Source organism: Canis lupus, chromosome 18 (genome assembly GCF_011100685.1).
Source record: "Canis lupus familiaris isolate Mischka breed German Shepherd chromosome 18, alternate assembly UU_Cfam_GSD_1.0, whole genome shotgun sequence".
In the NCBI taxonomy this organism is placed as follows: domain Eukaryota; kingdom Metazoa; phylum Chordata; class Mammalia; order Carnivora; family Canidae; genus Canis; species Canis lupus.
The window spans coordinates 32853865-32869124 of NC_049239.1; the positions used below are offsets into that span (position 1 = coordinate 32853865).

Genomic DNA, 15260 nt, shown 5'->3' on the forward strand with positions numbered 1-15260 from the left:
GAGATTCTTCAGGAAGAACCCAGACATCTGTAGTTTTAAAACTGCCGGGGAGGCCATCAGAGAAGACAGCTGTCTAGGCACCATGCGTCGGAGATACTAGGCCAAGGGTCCTCTGTGGCAGCTCTTTGGCTGGGCTGACCTTGGATGCGTTGTAGCGTCTCTGAGCTATATCAGTCTCCTCCTCTGCACGCAGCAGCTGGCAGGGCCTACCCCGAAGATGGTTATGCATCTGCCCCAGGTAAGCATTTACGATGCTTGGCACATAGTTAGCCCCCAACTCTGAGCGCTGACTGGTTTATTTTTCTGATCAGTATGCCTTCCAGTTATGCATTGTCCTCACCTTCCAGTTCTTTCTTCGTGCTCAGCCACTGTTATGTGAGTGAGATGATCAGTCTGACACTCGTGTGGGGGAGATGTACGGAAGGCAGGAGACAGTGCAGGGCTAAAATTCTGGCAAAATGACTCCATAGAAGTCTCCAGGGTCTTTGCCCCCATTTCCTTTCCCTGTGCCCTCAGGTCTTAGATGGGAGTTGAGGCCAGTGGAGGTTCAAGTACCAAGTATGAAGTATTTCAGTACCAAAGGACCAAGCATGCAGCCCCAAGGAAGATGGAAAGAGAATTCCTCCAGGAACTTCTTTAATACATGATTTCAACGCCATTATAAAATAAGACTTTCCATAGCTTTCCTGCCAAAGTATGTTCCATTGGTCTCTAGATGGTTACATCCTGTGTGGTCTTTTCCTGTGGGTGGACGCTGAGTCCTCTCCCATTTCCATCTTCCTTTGGGCGTGATCCAGGCAGCTCATGCCATCTAGCATGGAGAGTGGATGGGTGAGCCCTTCCGAGCAAGGAAGCTCTGCAAAGAACCCTGCCCCTTACCCCAGGATCAGAGAAACTGGGCATAGCAGAAACGTCAGTGGAGGACAGAAGGGTCACAAAAACTCATCGCCCCTCCAGGAGAAAGAGCTCACAACACACTTTCCATAACGGGAAGGGCGATATGTCGCCCTCAAAATATTTGACACCCGGGGATAGGCAGTGGTGCTGTGGAACAGCTGAAACTGAGTTCCAGAGAGAGGCCCGGAGGACCAAGGGACAGCTGATGGGAGAAGCCCACGCATCACGGCAGTTGTGATAGAACTCTAACCCAGAGGGTGTTGGGTCGCCTTTCCATAGAGACCGGGCCCTCCTCAAAGGCAGAAAACAGTGCTTTCAAATACGAGCCCTAAATGGATTAAGTTAAAGAGTCTAACAGCAGTTCAGTTTCTGAAAGTGAGGCTATTATGAGATGCAGCCTATTATCCTGAAGAATTTTTAAATGGCTGTGACCACACCCGGAGGTCCTATGCATCGAGTCACCGTGCAGTTCAACACACTGGAGTTGTCCCAGCAAGTGTCTGCGTCCTCTCTTTTACCACAAATGCCTCACAGGGCCAGACCTTCCAAACTGCAGGCATGGATTTAATGGTGTGTCCCGGAGAACTGAATGACCGATTCACCACATAAAGAAGCCTTAATGCAAAATTTAAAATGATCATAGGTATTAATCATTAGCAATTATTAAAAAATTATTATGCCCTCGACATTAATTTTTACCATTTCCATTAAAACTTTATTTAACAATGGTTAATTATTTCTGCTGACCCAACCTGGCAACATAGTGAAATAAAATATGTCAACTGCTCAGTGTCAGACATTTAAATATGTAGACAGGCGGGGCACCTCGCTGGCTCAGTGGGAAGAGCACGCAGCTCTTGATCTTGGGGTTGTGGGTTCCAGCCCCATGTTGCGTGTAGAGATTACTCAAAAAATAATAATAACAAACTTTCAAAAAATAAATGAATAAATAAATACATAGACAAGAAGTGATGAGTTTCCCTTTATCATGGGAAAATTGTTGTTTTTCCAAAAGATTAAAAAAAAAAGCATCTTGGAAAAAAATTTTTTCCAAAAAGGAATAAAAATGGTACTAATCCAATGGCTGGTCTGTTCATCCAGGAATCACAGTATCCATGAGTTCAGGTCTAGATATGCACTAATATCATCATTCCGATTGGTTTTGCTGTGTCTTGGATGATCAATAATATTAGCAGCAACTACTACAACTATTATTATAAGTACTAATATTAGCAGTAATAATGGTCACAGTTGTAGGTGGCCATCATTTCTTTCTTTCGGCTTCCCCAGTATCCCAGCCTCACGCCTTTGATAATATCTAGATTCTCCTTTGGATAATTACCCCTCCCCCTTGGATTTGGTCTTGGACGTGAAAGTGTAAACCCTCCTTTGGAGGATGACTCAAAGATGATGGAGCTGGTTCATCCTGGCAGCAACGCTTTGAAGATACCGTCATTAGTTCCTACAACTTACCTGGTGGCTCTCCTGACTCTTGTTTCCTGATTCCTTCCAAAGCTTGCTCATTCTACTTGTCCTTTGAATCTGTCTACTATTTCAGAGCTCCCCATTCTATTTTCTGTTCTTTCCCCACCAGAGGTGATTTGCTTTGCTTAGTGATCAAAGAGCTCTACATAATACGTGGGAAGTGGTATTGGTGAAAGGAGCTCAGATTGTCCCTGTGATCCTTTTGTCATAGTAGCAATAACTACCATTTACTTACTATGTACCGTGTTCTGGTCATTATTCTAAGTAGCATCTCATTATGCCCTCATGACAGCCCTAGGAGGTAGCAGGTACACACTACCGTCACCCCCTTTTTCAGACAAGGAAACTGGCTTGCTACGACCCAGCAATTGCACTGTTGGGGATTCACCTCAAAGATACAGATGCAATGAAATGCTGGGACACCTGCACCCTGATGTTTCTAGCAGCAATGGCCACAATAGCCAAACTGTGGAAGGAGCCTCGGTGTCCATCGAAAGATGAATGGATAAAGCAGCTGTGGTCTATGTATACAATGGAATATTCCTCAGCCATTAGAAATGACAAATACCCACCATTTGCTTCAACATGGATGGAACTGGAGGGTATTATGCTGAGTGAAGTAAGTCAATCGGAGAAGGACAAACATTGTATGGTCTCATTCATTTGGGGAATATAAATAATAGTGAAAGGGAATATAAGGGAAAGGAGAAGACACGTGTGGGAAATATCAGAAAGGGAGACAGAACATAAAGACTGCTAACTCTGGGAAACAAACTAGGGGAAAGGGCGGAAGGGGAGGAGGGCGGGGGGTGGGGGTGAATGGGTGACGGGCACTGAGGAGGGGCACTTGACGGGATGAGCACTGGGTGTTATTCTGTATGTTGGCAAATTGAACACCAATAAAAAATAAATTTATTATTAAAAAAAAAAAGGAAACTGGCTTGCAGAGATCCTAGCAGTTTGCCCATAGCTAGCAAACGATGCTAGCAAATGTGGCCTCTCCAAGTCTGGCACTGACGCCCTTGATCACTAGAACGCTTTGCTACAAAATGACGTAGATGGAAGCGGCTGGCCATGTGCTAATCGCCCTATTTATATCAATCACCTCTTGAATTTTCACAGAAACAATCCTGTGTCAGTGTGAGTTCTGAGTGCAGTGAGGAAACAGGGTGGGTTATGGGATTATGGGCTTTGTCCAGGGTCACTCAGCTACTCACATTCCAGAGCAAAACCACTGAGCAAGAGAGGTCTGAGCCCTTGGGGAGAAGGATGAAGAAAAGGGCCAGACCTAACCTCACTCCCTGTTAGCGGAACAAAAGATCCTTTAAAAGATGTGGAGAACCAGGCTGCCTTTGGCTGCAAGTCCCAGGAGGCTTCAGCGGAAAGGGAAGACTTCCTTTTACTGAGATAACTTTAAAACCCTCATTTCTAGGCCAGTTTTTTCTTTCTTTCTCTCTTTTTTCTTTCTTTCTTTCTTTTTTTTTTTTGTTTCCTTTCTTCTTTGAGAATTCCAGGCCTGATTAGATCATGCTCTGGACTCAAGTCAGCCAAGGGCCATGGTTTCAATCACTATGATCCTGATGACCTTACAAGAACATCTTAAAAGGATAAATCTATTTGTTTTACACTGAGATAATGGAAAATAAAGCAACCCCTGCTCCTTTCCAGGAGACCTTGCTTGCCAAGTTGGTTTTCATAACATACTTTTACAGTTGATTTATCTCCTCTGAAAAATGAGACTTAAAAACTAGAAAAATAAAGAAGCTTTTAGTAGCGCGTGTGCCAAAAACAATGGTGAAAGCCAATAGCGTCTTCATAGAGCCTGTTACCAGAATTGGCAGGTTGATGTGCTTCTAGACATGGGAACAAAGACCCCAAATTCCATTGAGTCTGGGGAAACTTTCAGCGGCTGTATTTCCAGGGGAATGAATGATGTAGAGAGCACTTGTGCGGCTGCTGGTTGGCCTCCACCCCCAACACCAAATCCCACAGGCATTTTGGCCGCCCCCACCCCCAGGCTCTCAGGGCAAGTGGGGTTGGAAATTTGAAGTGTGTACCCAGGAGGTAAGAGGGTCATTTTTAGAGGATTGTCTGGCTGAGATGATTTTCAAGGGGATGCGGACGGTGGGGGGTGGTGGTGGTGTGGGGAGTAATCAAGGCAATAGCAGAAGGACAAGCGATTTCTGATTTGCCTTTTGTGGCAGGTATTTGTAGGCCCAATTTTTCACGGCTTTCAGAAGCATGGAAGGATGGGATTGCCATTGACTTAATGTCTCTGTGCCTCACTTTCTTTTCTGTAAAGTGGGGGTAATCTAGCCCCCAACTCAGGCTAGATAGGAGGATTACACGAGATAACAATGCGGGCTTAGTGCCCGGCAGAGGGTGTGTGCCCAGGGAATGGTAAGCTCTTACGGTTACCCCCTCCCACCTGCTTCTGAGCTGAATTACTCTGCGTCCTCCCTACGCCCCTGGTCTGCCTCTGTTCAGGGGCTATGACCTACTTAGATCCCCTCCACATCTCCTCCTGTGCTAATACTCCATTGCTCAAGGCCATCCCCCCGCCCCATTTTATAGGTGGAGGAAAAAAAACTGATGCCCAGAGAGGTTGAGTGACCTGTTCAAAGTCATGCGATTGGTAAATCTAACTATTGTGATACTTATGTATTAGTTATCTGTTGTTGCGTCACAAATTACCCCAAAACGTAGCCTCTTAAAGCAACAAGCAGGTATCGCCTGACACATTTCCTGAGGATTGGGGATCTGGGAGCAGCTGAGGTGTATGGTTCTGGGTCAGGGCCTCCCATGAGGTCACAGATGCGGCGTGCTCTTTTGTAGACCAGACCTGCGGTCAACCCAAGGCTTGGCTGGCCTGGGGACTCTGTCCTCCCAACAACACAGGGGCACGGTGAGAGGGGACTACGTGTACACGGTGCGACTGCCAGTGGGTGGAGGTCAGTGGACACCATGTTGGAACCTCTGGCTACTATCTACAGCAAGGACAAGAGTCCTTCCGATGGTCCACGGGGACCTGTGTACCTCAACAGCCTCACCAGCTCTTCCTCCCAGGGCTCTGGTTCACACTGGCCTCGCTCCTCAACATCCCTTGGCCCTGCCCAGCCTGCCTTGGCGAGTGTTGCTCTTTCCACCTAGGACCCTGCTGTGTGCTCTTCCTCTCCCTCCTTTAAAGCTCTGCTCTGCCAGCATGCCTCCAGGAAGCCCTCCCAGATGCCCCGGACTAGGTCTGATCTTCTGGTCCCATGCACTGTATTGGTAATAATCGAGTCACTAATTAATTGATCGGACGTTCGCTCTCTGGGTGGCCAGCAGGGACCACAGACCTTAAAGTGAGGCCTGTATTCCAGGTTTCTTCACTCAGAATCCTGGGTCCATAGTCTTCATAACCACTTTTTAATCCCTATTCCAAGCAGGAGAGAAAGAGCCGTTTTGTACCCTGTCCTCATACAAGGCTCTTTTCATGAGCTCTAAAAATAGGGCCGTGCTGGTGTTCCAGACTGAGTGAGCATCTAGCCTATATTTCTGCTTCCAGGCCCCCTGCGTGAGCCACGAGAACGCCCTTTCTTCACAGGCTGCTGTTGGTTTCCCTTACCAATCGGATTCTTATTTGTCAGCAGGTACAGGGCTGGAGAAGTCCCCAGCGCCACACTTTGTCCCAAGTTTCCTTTGGAGACGGAGGCCTGCGTCTAGGACACCCTCGCGGAGAGTTGGAGAGGAGGACTCTGTTTCCAGCCAGTCTTGCAGTTTGGCACGCTGGACGAGCCGCTGGGAGCAGAGTCCCTGACTCTCTAACTTAGGACGTGCACACTCACACTCACTCTCACTGAGCACGCACAGTCACACTCATGCTCACTCACACACATGCTCACACATACGCACCGACCAAACTTACAAACTCACACACTGTGGCCCATACAGACTCACAAACACAGATGCATCCATATCCACTTTTTTGGATACTCACTTTTACGCACATGTACACACTTACACAACCAAATACACTCACTGAGCACTCTTTCGCAGACTCACATACTCACACTGACCCATACACACTCATATGCACACCCATACATACTCACATGCTCACACACTCGTGCTCACATACACTCTTACCCTCACACTCCTACCCATACACACTCGTATACTCATACACACTCACATACACAGCCACACCTACCCCCACAATCACTTTTACTCACACTCACTGTCACACACTTATGCTCACACTTTTGCTCGTACACACTCATGCTCACACACTCATACACTCACACATGCCCCCACATACTGCCTTTTCCTCACACATACACGCCCACATTCTCGCACACTCACTCTCACACACACCCTCACACTCATGCACTCATATATGTTCACGCTCCTTTGATTCATTCGCCAAGATGGTATCAACGGAAATCACAGAATCAGAGATATATGTGTATGTGTGCATCTTGAGGGGCAGAGGGGATGTCTCAGCTGAGCCTAACACGGGATTCAAACGTGTCTGTAGACGTGGTGGGGAGACTACCAGGAGGTGATTTGCAAAAAGGCCGTCCCAGCCCTCCCTGGAGGAAACGGGGATCAACGGGAGGACCCCACGTAGTCAGACACAGACTGGAAGCTTCCAAGGAAAAGAATGAGGAGCTAAATGTGCAATAGACTCTGTGACCCTCAGGGGCACCCACAGGGCCTTTTGGAGGTCTGGGTGAGCTCGTGTAACTCTGAGTGTGGGAGAGGCCCAGAGTCCGTTGGCACTTGGAGGCCTGGCAGCTGTGGGAATGGTGGCAGGTTGCACCTCGCATGGACCTTGGCATTGAACTGGGCAGCTCGGAGGCCACACGTGTGCCCTCAGGGTAGGTGAGGGGTGTGAGGGGAGAAAGGGAAAACCCAGCGGCTGTGACTGGATGCCCTGCGAGTCTGTGGTTACCGCTTGGCGCGTGGACCCCCTGGGACACACCGCCAGGGACACCAGGGGACAAGAGGCTGTGGTCGCATGGGCTGAGGTCCCTCTCCTAGGTCCTGTGGAACCAAAAGCAGGATGGGGGGGAATGGCCATAACAGATGACCTGTTTCCACTGAGCAGAGATTGGTGAGGCTCAGATTTGTGTAGATTAAAGCCCCGGAGCTCGAGGCCACCAGGGCCCTGGAGCTCATGCAACCCCGTGCCCCTCCCTGACCGGTGGAAGCAGAGCCTCGAGGCAGGTGTGTGGCCCGACGGCGGACAGCTGCACGGCAATTGGGGTTCAGGGCTCGCCGTGGGGTGCTGCCTGTGGGGGTGTGGGGAGCTCCCCTGTGCGGCTGTGGCTTCCTCAACACCACTGACACTTGGAGGCCAGCAGGCCTCGGGGCTGGGTGGCTCCATGCCCTGTGATCGGAGGGTCGGGCAAGCCTGCACGCCCGAGACGTCTCCCCCGATGGCGATGCCGTGCCCTGGACTCAGGGGGGCCTCCTGCGAGGTCCTTCCTCTGGTCCCTCCTTGTGCTGACCTCGAGGAAGTGGCCCCGGGAGGCGGGATGGGCGAGGGGTCAGAGGAGGGAGCAGGCCTGCAGCAGTAGCAGAAGCAGGGGGCCTGGGGGAGGCCAGTGAGGCAAGGTCCGCGGAGAAGGGTGAGCAGAGGCCGAATGGGCCCTGGGCTGGAAGCTAGGGCAGTGGGAAAACGGCCCATTTGCCACGCCCCTCCAGGCAGGATTCTGAGTTGCAAAGGGTCTGATGTGCCTCGGCCACGTGCTGAAAAACCCCCTTTGCCTAGATCAGTGACCTCCCCGTTGGTCTCACGGTCTCACGCTTTGGATCCTGAGCCTTGCTCGGCTACAGATAAGCAGGGAGGGGGAGGAGAGGAGAGGAGGCAACCAAGGGAAAGAAAGGGAGAAGAGAGGGAGGGGAAGGGGAGGAGGAGAGCAGAGGAAGGGGAGAGGTACAGGGAGATACATGGACAAAGGGCAGGCATGAGCCATAAATTGCTTCCAGGGTGTGAGGAACCACAGACACCCACTTGCAAGACCTTTGGGGGCCACTGTTTAACAGTATCCAGCCGCCCGGCCGCAGGTGGGCCTCTCACCTGACTCCCATTACAGCTCCTGGCCTCGGGAAACCGGCATGATTTATGGGTCCCTCTGGGCTCGTGGCCAGACAGCCACCCCTCACCCATCGCATCCTGGCTGACCCCGACTTGCCCTTCTTGCTGCACGTGGTCCAACAGGTGGATTTGAATTCCTAATGACTGCAGACACCTGTGTTTCCCCGAGGCACTTGCCTTGGTGATGGAGACCAGACCTGGGCCGTACCCAGGAGGAAGAGCATGGTGGGGGAAATATGAGAGACAGACCTGTTGGGGACCTGAAATACCACGGAAAGTGTGGACCCTGTTCGATTTCATTAACTGTTTACATTTCCCTGGCTGCATTCCACTGGTCACCTGCCCAGAAACACAATTGGAAACACGAACCTCAAATGAGATCAGATTTTCCAATGAAATATGATAAGAAAAAAAAAAAAAAAGGGCCTGGAGCCAAGTCACAGGTAAATGGACCCAGTCCACAGGGGGACATTCTTGAGGTGCCTGGTGTCCATGCAGCCCTGGTGCAGCCTGACTTATGGTTATTCTGAGACTCTGGGAGGCCCACTGTGAGAGAGAAGGGGCAAAGCAGGTTTGCAGAGCCTACGGGGAGGCATGTGTGGGCTTGGATTTATGGTGAGCCCCCACCAGGTCCCTCCCAAAACCTCTAACTGCTTTGGAGAGTAGCCTACTTCCCCTAATTATAATTCTGTTGTAGCTGATGGACACTGAAGATTGAAAGTTTAGGGTCCGTGGCTCAGCCAGCGGTGCAGAAGGAAGAGAAGACTTTGTCACAAGTCCCAAATTCCTCGAGATGCAGCAGGATCCATGCTGCGCACCTCCGAGCTGCTTAGCAAAGAGCAACCTCTTCATTCGTAGGAAGAAGCATGGTTTGAAATCCCTCTTAGTCAAGTCAGGCTAAGTTTGTGGTGCCAGCTTTAGGGTCAGCAGTGCTCTGCTGCTGCTGCTGCTGCTGAAAAGTGGTCCCTGCTGAATACTTCACGGCTCTCCTGTAGACCCTATTGAAAGAACTTTTCCCTCCATCAGTAGTCTAACCTAGTCTATGACCTCAGTGGAGGTGACTTCTTCTCCTTTAAGTTGTTCCTTTGCAAACTTAGTACATAGCCCAGCATCATTGGGATCACTGGCATGATTTTGGTTCTTTTTTTAAAAATTATTTTTAAAGATTTTTATTTATTTATTCATGAGAGACATACACAGAGAGAGAGAGAGAGGCAGAGACACAGGCAGAGGGAGAAGCAGGCTCCATGCAGGGAGCCCGATGCGGAACTCGATCCGGGGTCTCCAGGATCATGCCCTGGGTGGAAGGTAGGCACCAAACCGCTGAGCCACCCAGGGATCCCCATGATTTGGGTTCTTATTAGAAATGCAAAATCTGGGGCACCTGGATGGCTCAGTTGGTTAAGTGTCTGCCTTTGGCGCAGGTCGCAATCCCAAGGTCCTGGGATGGAGCCTCGCATCGGGCTCTCTACTCATGGGGAGCCTGCTTCTCCCTCTCCCTCTGCCTGCTGCTCTGCTTGCTTGTGCTCTCTCTCTGGCTCTGCCAAATAAATAAATAGAACTTTAAAAAAAGAAATGCAAAATCTCAGGTCCCTGTCCCACTCCTACTGGATTAGAACAGTGCTGTATCAGGTGCTCAGCCCCTGGGCTTGTTGGGTATCAGGCTGGACATCCAGAGGCGGCAGTAGTTAGGTTGGCTTTGGTAGGCAGCAGTCCAGGTTGCTGTGTTGTGTAGCCTCTGTGTCTGCTACCATGGCCATTCTGTTCACGTGCCCATCACACTAGGTGTGGGTGGCTGATGACAAATACTGGTTCATGTGAACTGGGTGAGTCATTTTTTTTTTTTTTTTTTGTCTACTTGGATATTCAGTGACTTTTGCATGGTGGCTGCTTTCTTGTCCACCATGATCATGTCTCCTGGTCATACTTGGTACCTACTTCCCTAGGCCCATCCACGTGCCTCTGTTCCCCACCTGCTGGGATTGGTCAGTGGTTTTATTTCAGGCTCCTCATTAGCCAGCAAAACCATTTGCCACTGTCCACGAGTCTATGTATGTTCTCACTTCAGGCCACTTCTTCTACACTAAGCAGATGACTAGGTTCACCACTCAAGGTCCTCCCATGGGAAAGATTTTCCCTCAGGCTTATTGTTCAAGTCCACTCCGTGGTGGCTGTAGCACACCCACCGTTTATTTTCAGCTTATACTTACATTCCAAGATGTCCCATCTGTAAACCAAGCTTAGAAGTTTTCTCCTTTAGCTGCTTGGGAACCCCCGCCCCCTGCCCCGCCTCAACCATCTGGCCATAGGGCAACAATGGGGGTGGCATAGTAGTCTGGAATTCTGGCCGTGAAACTTGACTGTGCCCTCTGGTCCTCCTTGGGATCCATTCTGATGTACTGTTTCCATCTTAGGATGGCCAACTACGGGCCTGTGTAACATTATGACGTGGAGGGTCTGAGAGAGCTCAGCTTATGATGGGCAGGTCCATACTCGTGGTCACTTGTCACCCAGAGTCAAATCTCATATCCACCAGGGCTCAGTAACACCCTTAAATCTGCTCCTCAAAAAGCAAATGCTATAGACGAAATGGCCTTGGTCCAGAACCCCGGGGGTAAATGTTGTGATTTTACCTCTGGGGCTTGATGTGAGATCCCCACTGCATTTTTTTTTTTCCTACTGGGACACCTCCAGCACCAGACGGTCTGGCAGGTCATACACCCCAAGTGACAGAGCTACTTGTATCACGGCCTTCAGATCTCTTTCTTGCTCCAGGCTCCGTGCAAAGCTGGCTACCTTTCAGATTTCCTGGCATATGGACTGGAGTAACATTGCTAGACGTGGAATGTGCTGCCTCCAAAACCCAACCCAAAGAAGCCTGCCAGACATTATACTTCATGTTTGGTGGCAGGGGATGAAAAATGCAGCAACTTGTCCAAATTTGGACAGCATTTCTCAGCAGGCCCCGATACCTGGACCCCCGAAAACTTTACCAATTTGCCACATCCCTGCATCTTCATAGGGCTTGTCTCTCACCATCTGAAGCGAGTTACTTTACCAAGGCCTCCACTGTGCTTGCCATCTCTGCTCTGTCATTAACGTAATGGATCCGTGTGATAATTCTGTAGGATGTCCAGATGGTCCAGACTTCCTCTGACTATGTTATGACAGCAGGAAATTAGCATAAACCCAGGACAGGACTGTAAATGCATGTTATTGTCCGCTGCACATGAATGTAAATAGTTTCTGATTCTCTTCTCTGATCGAGATAGAAAAGAACTCATTGGCCGCAAACCATTTACCCAAGTCTGTGCTCATAGGCTCTAATAAAGATACCTTGACTAACAAGGCAACCATGGTTGGAACTACTTCTTGGCTGGGTATGGGACAGTCTGTAGTCATTCTACAGGATCCATCTGGCTTCTGCAGGGACCTGAGTGGTGAAGTAAATTGGGTTAAGGAGCTATGAGAAAGATTGCTGCGACTGCATCATTAAGATCTTTAGGGTTGGCACTAATCTCCGCCATTCCGCCCTGGAATGTGATACTGTTTTTGATTCACTATCTTGGGGAGAAGAAGGCAGTTTCGGAGGCTTTTACTCAGCTTTTCTATTACAGTGGGCCAATGAACCCATGTAGGTGTTTAATAGCTGAGTATCTCAATCCCAATCATATATTTGGAGACCAGGAAAATGATCACTGGCTGGGGCATGGACCTACTGGACCCACTGTAAGCTGGCCTTTGGCCAGGATGCATTTTATTAACTTGCTTCCATATGCCCAGACAAGTGGCAATGATGCCATTTCAGGTCTCCAGGTATTGATGTCATCTCAGACTGTGTCCAAGAATCCTCAAAATGTATGGGTATTTCCTTTCCTCAGTCCTCAGTCATCTGAGTAAATGAGTTATCTGAAGGGATCATTATAATATCTCCTTGCCATGGTGTTGCTGATGTACTTCCCTTCTTAAAAAATAAAAAAGATTATTTATTTATTTATTTATTTATTTATTTATTTATTTATTTATTTGAGAGAGAGGAGGAGAGAGTGGAGCAGAGGGAGAGGGAGAAGAAGGCTCCCTGCTGAGCAAGAGACTGATGTGGGGCTCTGTCCCAGGACCCTGAGATCATGACCTGAGCTGAAGGCAGACACTTAACTGACTGAGCGACCCAGGGACCCCCCATATAGTTCCTTTTAGGGAACCATCCACCTCTGTAGCCAGTAGGTTCTGGGCATGAAACTGGCTCAGGTCTAGGATTTGAGCAAGGTTCATGACTTTTTTTTTTTTTTTAAGATATTTATTCATGAGAGAGAGAGAGAGAGGCAGAGACACAGGCTGAGGGAGAAGCAGCCTCCCCGCAGGGAGCCCGACGTGGACTAGATCCTGGGACTCCAGGATCATGCCCTCGGCCGAAGGCAGGCACTAAACCACTGAGCCACCCAGGGATCCCCGGTTCATGACTTCTGTTGGGGCAGCTACCCTCAGCTTCCTGCTCATTCATTCATTTTTTTTTAAAGATTTATTTGTGGGGTGCCTGGGTGGCTCAGTTGGGTAAGCGTTTGCCTTCAGCTGGGGCCATGATCCCGGGGTCCTGGGATCTAGTCCTGCATCAGGCTTCCTGCTCAGCGGGGAGTCTGCTTCTCCCTCTCCCTCTGCCTACTGCTCCCCGTACTTGTGCTATCAAATAAATCAATAAAATCATTTTTTAAAAAATATTTCACTTCTCCCCTTTAAAATTTTTTTTGTTTGTTAGAGAGAGAGGGAAAGAGAGACTGTGCAGGGGGAGGGGCAGAGGGAAAGGGGAAGAGAAACTCTCAAGCGGACTCCCCACTGAGCATGGAGGCTGATACAAGGCTCGATCCCACAACCCCGAGGTCATGACCGAAATCAAGAGTCAGATATTTAACCAACTGAGCTACCCAGGCACCCCTCCATTCTTGCTTTTTTGACTGTGTATATTAAGTAGCACCTTTGTCTGCGCCTCTATTTTGTCCCTAGGGATACGGGCTCTACATCTCCACAACTTCTTGTGGGTCAAGCCCCCTTGGCTGCCCCTTCAGTTTTGGTAGTTGTGATGGTAAGTTTGGGACTGCCTCATTTCAGGTGATTAAACACCATCACCTGGACTCTATTACTTTGAGGCATCCTCATTCTCATTGCTATTAGCCACGTTCTGTGACATATTTCCTATAGTGAACCCTAGACTGTAGAGGAAAGCCACTACTGAATGTCTAGTGATGCCCGTCCCTGTCCCCTCAGTACATCCTGGTGGCCTTGGTGAATAGTGTGTTCCCTCAGTCCTTCCATTGGACAAAATCTCTAATGGGCCTTTTCATATAACGTATCCAACATGCCTCATGCCCTGAGCCTTTTAATTCCACTATCTTCCTGTGGCATCTCAGGCATCACCATTTTGATCAGTATGAGCTAATGTTTTCTACAGATTTCTAAAGTTACCTGGCAGCAAGTTTGCCCAAACCCAGGGGTTCTTGCCAGGGCATTAGATTCCATGGCCCTGAAGAGTACCCCCAAGTGAACTAACTTTTGTGTGTCTTTTCCTATGTTCTGTACTCCTCCATGCAGCACCCTCAAAATCCAATCCCATGGGCACTCCCCTGACTCCTGTTGCTACTTGCTAACAAATTCTTGTAGCTCCACTGGGATTTGCCTTTTTCTTTCTTTATCAGACCCATCACTTCCTAAACTGGGATTTAAACCTAGTTATTGGTCAGGACAGGTCTGGGGGCAAAATCTTGAGGAAGACACCTGTTCTCTTACAGTGGTGAGACCTACGCTGTATCTTCTTATAGGAGGGAGTTCTAGCTCTTATTAGGGATAGAAGTGCCATCTCCATAGGCTTGGAGGACTCAGGGGAATCAATGGAACCTCAGTCTGTGGGAGCGTCCATCCAGATGACTCAATGTCATGTTCAAGAGTTCACGTTTTTCTAGCCTGGGCAGTGATGTTAGTTAGCATGGTGGATCTGCTTCAACTGAGCAGTCAGCTCTCTTTGAAGCTTGGTGATTATAAATATCAGAACCTGAGTTTGCTCCTCAGCTGTGTCCACTCCCCTACAGGAACTACCAAGGTGGACCTCTGTCTTTCATATGGAGTTTTTAAGTCTGTTAACTGCCCTTAGTTTCTCCTTATCCCTCTGTAGGGCCTCAGTTCAGCTCAGTAACCAGCTATTTCCTTTGTCCTTAAACATGTTATTCCCCCATAATGTTTAAAGGCCTGAATCATCATCCAAGCCAAGGCCTTCTCCTCCACCAGGATGTTCTTTTAAATAACCACCTGTGAAATTTTTAGCAATTGCCACCTTATGCCAGGAATTATCTCTGCCCCAAATAGCATTTGGAATGCAGTCTTCCTGGCCAGCTGTGCAGTGAATGATTCAGAACCTGTGCCCCACTTTACCACCTCTTCTTTTTGATCCATCATTCCTGGTACCAGTTGTGTTCGTTGGTTCTCTAAGAAGCAGATACCAAGCAGAGTTAAAAGTGCAAGATAAATGATGGGTGGTAAGGCCTGTGAAAAATAAATGGGTGAGGGGAGCGCAGAGTAGGCAGGGAGAGCCTTAGCCCATTCTGCGGGTCTGACACTGCAAGGCAAGGGGAAACGAAGGATGATGGAGTACGATGCAGCTTACTTGGGTAGGACCTGGATGACGCCACAGACGGACACAGCTCTCGGGCCTTTTTGGCCAGCCCAGGAGGGAGCGCTAGTGCAAATATTACCTGTAGAGAAATCGTGCACTGGGGAGAAGTGGCTGGATCCCGTAGCCTCATGGACC

General features: G+C 49.1%; 1 protein-coding gene across 4 annotated transcripts in view; it reads left to right on the top strand.

Annotated features, from left to right (window-relative positions):
• Positions 1-15260, top strand: part of PAMR1 (peptidase domain containing associated with muscle regeneration 1) — a 157179-nt gene that overhangs the window by 59911 nt on the left and 82008 nt on the right. The window lies entirely within an intron of this gene.